The sequence below is a fragment of the Microtus pennsylvanicus genome, chromosome 5, assembly GCF_037038515.1.
Source record: "Microtus pennsylvanicus isolate mMicPen1 chromosome 5, mMicPen1.hap1, whole genome shotgun sequence".
NCBI lineage: Eukaryota > Metazoa > Chordata > Mammalia > Rodentia > Cricetidae > Microtus > Microtus pennsylvanicus.
Window position 1 is genome coordinate 114,239,360 of NC_134583.1, and position 6,552 is coordinate 114,245,911.

Here is a 6,552-nt window from a genome sequence, read left to right on the forward strand (position 1 = left end):
AAAAAAAGGACACAAAATGTCCAGAAAATCTGAGATACCATGAAAAGATCAAATCTAAGAATAATAGGAATAGAGGAGGAAGAAGAAACCCATGTACAGAAAATATTTTCAACAAAATCATATACGAAAATTTCCCTAACCTAAAAAAGGAGATGCATATCAATGTACAAGAAGCACACAGAACACCGAATAGACTGGGCAAGAAAAGAAAGTACCCTCGGCACATAATAATCAGAACACCAAAGGTCTGGGATAGACAATGGGGACTTTGAAGCTGAACTGAACGCATTTTTGCATTATGATATGACTATAAGCCTTTGAGGGTCAGATACTAGAGTGCGGCGGTTTGAAAGAAAATGGCCCCCAAAGGGAGTGTCACTATTAGGAGGTCTGGCCTTGTTAGAGCAGGTGTGATCTTGTTGGAGCAAGCGTGTCACTGTGAGCTTTGAGGCCTCATATGTGAGGCACACCCAGTGCCTCAGTCCACTTCCTGTTATCTGTGCAAGATACCTCTCTAGCACCATGTCTGTCTGCACGCTGCCATGTCCCACCATAATGAAGCTGTCAGACCCCTACTAAATGATGTTTTCCTTTATAAGATTGCCATGGTCACACCATGGGACTATATAAGTAAATCACAAATGAAAGAAATAAAAACAAAGGTATAAAACAAAGAAAGAATATTAAAAGTTGAAAGAGAAAAAGACCAAGTAATATATAAAGGCAAATCTATTAGGAAAACACCTGACTTCTCATTGGAGAATCTAAACCCAGATGAGCCTGGACAGATGTTCTACAGACTCTAAGAGACCACAGATGCCAGCTAAGGCTATTATATCCAGCAAATCTTTGAATTATAATAGATGGGGGAAATAAGATATTTCATGATAAAATTCAAGCAATATGTACCAATAAATCCAGCTCTTCAGAAAACACTGGAAGAAAAACTTAACCCTAAAGAGGCTAATGACACACGTGAAAACATAAGGAATAAACAATCCCAGACCAGCAAAATAAAAGAGGGGAAACACACACACACACACGTAAAATAATAGGAATCAACAAACACTGCTCATTGTTATCTTACATCAGTGGTCTCAATCCCCAAATAAAATGGCACAGACTAACAATGTATTCAAAAACAGAATCCACCCTTCTGCTAAATCCAAGAAACACACCTTAACATCAATAATAGATAGCACCTCAGGTTAAAAAGATGGAAAAGGTTATTCTAAGGAAATGGATCTAAGAAGCAAGCTGGTATAGTCATTTTAATATCTGATAAAATAGGCTTCAAAGCAAAACTAATCAAGAAATAGGGATGGGCACCATATACTCATCAAAGGAAAAACTTACCAAGAGGATTTTGGATTTTGCAGTTTTTAATATCTATGCAGCAAACATAAGGGAACCCAAGTTCATAAAAGAAACACTACTTCAACTCAAAGAACATATTTACCTCACACACTGATAATGGCAGATTTCAATACCACACTCTTGCTAATAGTCAGGTCACTCAGATAAAAAGTAAGTAAAGAAGACGGGCGGTGGTGGCGCACGCCTTTAATCCCAGCACTTGGAAAGCAGAGGCAGGTGAATCTCTGTGAGTTTGAGGCCAGCCTGGTCTACAAGAGTGAGTTTCAGGACAGGCTCCAAAGCTGCAGAGAAACCCCATCTCAAAAAACAAAAAATAAAACAAAACAAAACAAAAAGTAAGCAAAGAGATACTGGAGCTAATGAACAACCAAATGCTTATAGAACATTTCATCCAAACAAACACAAAACAATACCTTCTTCCTAGCACCTCATGGGACTTTTCCCAAAATTGACAGCATATTCAGACACAAAACAAATCTCAACATAGACAAGATATTTGAAATAATAGCTTGTATCCTATCTGACCACCATAGATTAAAGATGGATATCAACAACACCAAAAACAATAAAAACCTTAACAAACTTATGGACATCAAAACTTACTACAGAATGAAAATGGGTCAAGACAGAAATTAAGAAACAAGATTAAAAACTTTCTATAATTAAATGAAAATGAATATATAGCATACCCAAATTTATGGGACACAGTAAAGGTAGTTCTAAGAGGCAAGTTCACAGCACTAAGTGCCTATATAAAAAAAAAATTAGAGCCATCTCATACTAGTAACTTAACAGCATGCCTGAAAGCTCTAGAACAAAAAGAAGTGACTGTTCTGTGATACTTTGTGTTCTGGCAAATAAAACTTGCCTGGAGTGCAGATGGCAAAGCTAACAGCTAATTAACTCTGAGGCCAGGCAGTGGTGGCACACACCTTTAATCCAAGCTTTTGGGAGGGAGGAGGAAGCAGGAAGATCAGGAGTTCAAGGCCACCTTGAGCTGTGTGAGATTGAACCAGTCTACAAGAAACAGCTGGGCAGTGGCTCATACCTTTGATCCCAGCACCTGGGATCTCAAGCCTTTGATCCTGGTACTTGGGAGGCACACACCTTTTATCCCAGCACCAAGGAGGTAAAGACAGGAATGTAAGATGGGTGGAGACAGAATCGTGGGCCCATTCAGTCTGAGGATTCATAGAGACATGATCTCTTCCATTCAATCTGAAGATTCATAGAAACAGCATCTCCCCCATTTAGTCTGAGGATTCATAGAGACAGAACCTCTCCTTTCAGTCTGAGATTTAGTAGAGTTAAGTTTCTGGTAGCTGACTGTTCTCCTTCTCTGATCTTTCAGCTTTTACCCCAATATCTGATTCCTGGTTTTATTTGATAAGTCTAATTAGGATCACACTTCAAGTTACAGTGACCCTAGAGATTCCACAGCGGAACTCCTACAGCCGGTAAACACTTTCAGCAAAGTAGCTGGACACAAAAATTAACTCACAAAAATCAGTAGCCCTTGGATAAATAAATGACAAATGGACTGAGAAAGACATTGGGGAAACAACACTTTTCATAAATGGTCCCAGATAATGCAAAGTGTCTCAGCATAACTCTAACCAAGCAAATGAAAGGCCTATATGATAAAAACTTCAAGTCTTTGGAGAAACTGAAGAAGATACCAGAAGGTGGAAAGATCTCCAGTGCTCATGAATCAGTAGGATTAACATAGTAAAAATGGCCATCCTACCAAAAGCAATCTACAGACTCAGTGCAATCCCCATCAAAATTTCAACACAATTCTTCACAGATCTTGAAGAGACCTCAACTTTGTATGGAAACATAAAAAACCCAGGATGACAAAAACCATCTCAAATAAATAAAATAACTGCAAAAGGCTCACCATTCCTGACCGCAAGTTATACTACAAAGCTATAGATGTTTTTAAAAGATCATGGTATTAGCATAAAAACAGACATGTTGATTAATGGAATCGAATTGAAAACCCAGACTTAAATCCACACACATATGAACACCCGAGTTTTTTCTTATATAGAAGCCATAAAGACATACTGGGAAAAAGACAGCATCTTCAAAAAAATTTGTTGGTATAACTGGATGACTACATGTAGAAGAATGCAAATAGATCCATATTTATCATCGTACACAAAACTCCAAATTAATCAAAAACTCAACATAACCAAATAAATACATTGGGCTTACAAGGTTTGTCTGCACGCTGGGGTGAAATGTTTGGGCTCAGGTAGGGCATAGTGGAACTTCTGGCTGCAGCGGCTCCCATGGCTCTTTTCTGCCTCCTCCACCAGGATGCCTGTTCCTTGGGGCTGTGGACCCACCCACCCAGACCGGAAACAATGTGGCCACCCCTTGGCAGTTTGCCTGTGTTTTGAGGGTGTCTTCACCACAATCTTCATGAAACCATCAGCTTTCCCAATCCCTGGCTTCAGTTAGGTTGTTGATGTGCTCGAACTGTTCTTGTTCTAGCTTAGGAAACGTCTCTCGTCATTCGGGTGTGTTACACCTTTACACCTGTGTATGCTTTATGTTGACTTCTTTGTGTATATAAAATATCTAATTATGGATTATTACTTCAGACTTACTACTGATTAGTAAATCAGTTTAGTTTTTTGTATACTGTTTACTCCTGTAATCATGTATTTCCTACTGTCTAGTGTGTGTGTATTGATTTTTCGAGACAGAGTTTCTTTGCGTAGCCCTGGCTGCAGGCTGGCCTGGAACTTAAAGAGATTCACCTGCTGCTTCCTCCTGAGAGCTGGGATTAAAGGTGTGTACCAGCACAAACCTTTTGTGTGTGTGTGTGTGTGTGTGTTTGCGAAACAAACCCTTAAACCTTGGCAAACTCTTTGCATCATTCTTTTAAAATCTGTAAAATGGGGATAATAGCATTTACCAAAAGGGTTGTGGTGAAGAATAACTAAGTTAAATTGCATAAAACACAATGGCCAAGAACAAATTAGAAGGGCAGAAGTCCAGGAATGTATTTCATATAGCCAGCCAAAAAACCCTTCAAGGCTAAAAACAAGGCAAAATCAGTTACTATTAATCTTAAGAAGATAAACATTATGAATGATGAAAAAGTCAACAGAATGAACAGAGCTTTTGTAGACATACAGAAAGAACTTGCAAGCTTTTCAAACAGCCTTTCTCTTAAAACTGTGCAGAAAGAGCTGAAGCACCATGAAAATGAACCAGCTAATATTGATGAAGCAACAAGACTAACGGCTCAATTGTGACACTGTGACAGTATAGCACACTCCCCCTAAGATCAATAAATTGAACGTTTTATAAAAACAAAACAAAAGAAAACCTAAAAAACAAAAAACAAAACAAAAGAAAAAACCAAATACATTGAACCTGATAGATGAGAAGGTAGGAACAGCCTTTAACTCATGGGCACTGGAGAATACTGTCTGGACAGAAGGCTATTAATGCAGACACTAAGATCAGCAAAGGCTTCTGCATGGTAAAACACACTGTTGTTCAGACAAAGCAGCAGCCTACAGTACAGGAAAGGATGTTTACCAACTGCATTCAATAGATGTGCTGTAGACCAGGCTGACCTCAAACTCAAGAGATCTGCCTGCCTCTGTCTCCTAGGTGCTGGGATTAAAGACCATGTGCCACCACCAACTTTTATTTTATTATTATTCCTAAGATGCCTGTTGGTTTTCTAAGGAGAGAAAGAAAGGGAGTGGATCTGGACGGCAAGGGAGGTTGGGAGGAAATGGAAGAAGTAGATGGAAAGGAAACTGTAATCAGGATATTTTATGTGAGAATAAAAGCTATTTTCAATAAAAGAAAAATAATATTAAAACATATTGTGAAGCTGGGCCGGTTGGCCAAAGCTCATCGATCTCCAGCTGCATGTCCTTGAAGGAACACTCAGTGTACTTGGCCTGACCTGCATTATTACCCCATATCTGCCGGGGCTGCTGGATGCCCTTCAAGCTGTCATCTCCTTGGCACAAGCAACACATGGTGAAGTTGTCACTGGATATAAGAAAATCCAGAAAAAAGTCTTTATCTTGTAATGTGTCTTTAAACTTTCTTTGTGGGTGTTTACCAACTTTAAAGGGAAGGAGGAAAGAACAGGTAATATATATATTCCACAAGGAAGGAATATGTGTGGGATGGGTAGAGATTATAGAAATGGCATTTATTTCAAATCCTTGTCTTGCCCTTAACTGACTAGCTGTGAGGTGATTTGAGGCAAGTTGCCTAGCAGCTTTCTGCTTCAGTTTTCTCAACTTGAAAATGGTGATAATATCTATCTTGTAGAATTGTTCAAAGGTTGAGATGACATGTGAAAAGCAATCTGAACAGTGCTTGGAAAATAGTGCTAAATTGGCAGTAGTTATACTTATTGATTTGAAGAAAAGTATTTATTGGAACCTACTGGTGACAGATGTTAGACTGCTAGAAATAATAACTCGAAGAGAACATGATTCCTATTGTGCTAAGAATGATAGGCGTGAATTAGATGTGGAAAGTAGAAGAATGGGGAGAAATTCATATTCATCTAGGAGTATAGAACGTGGAGCATTTCCTTTCTTATGGGGAAGGTACGAGATACTCCCTACAGGAGGTGATCTTTAGTACCAAGTGTTAAAAGAGTGAGTAGATATTTGCCACGTATGTGGGGGAAAAAGGAAGAAGGAAAGTTATTCTGGACACACACACACACACACACACAATTACTCTCTGCTTTTCGGGGAGCATAGAAAGTGTATGGGGAGGTAGGGCTGGTGAGGATGTTGATGTAGCTGAATGTAATGCACATTATGTTTGTGTTATGGTGAGTTTAAATCCCAAACAAGCACCGCAAAGATATTAGCGAACCAAGTTTGTTTCTGTGGCAGATGGTGATGGGAGTTATTTCCTAAGCAGAGTGTGAAAGTTGTTTCTAAAGCAATGGCCCCTTGCATCAAAGGAGGCATGGGTATTTTATTTAGGAGCCTACACATATAGAAGAATGCAATCAGCTTACAATATCAAGAGGAAAATGGGTCCATTTTTGGACATGCATAGTTCTAACTATGAAGCATATTTAGAAGGTTAATAGGTAGATAGGAACACCTATGGGCAACTTTGCTTGTATCACAGCTTTAGCAGAATGTATGTGGTAGTCTAGATGTG

At 39.0% G+C, this 6,552-nt stretch overlaps 1 pseudogene; it reads left to right on the forward strand.

Moving 5' to 3' along the window:
* The first annotated feature begins 4,348 nt into the window (after positions 1 to 4,348).
* Positions 4,349 to 4,652, forward strand: LOC142851188 (ribosomal biogenesis factor pseudogene; annotated as a pseudogene).
* The last annotated feature ends 1,900 nt before the right edge of the window (positions 4,653 to 6,552 follow it).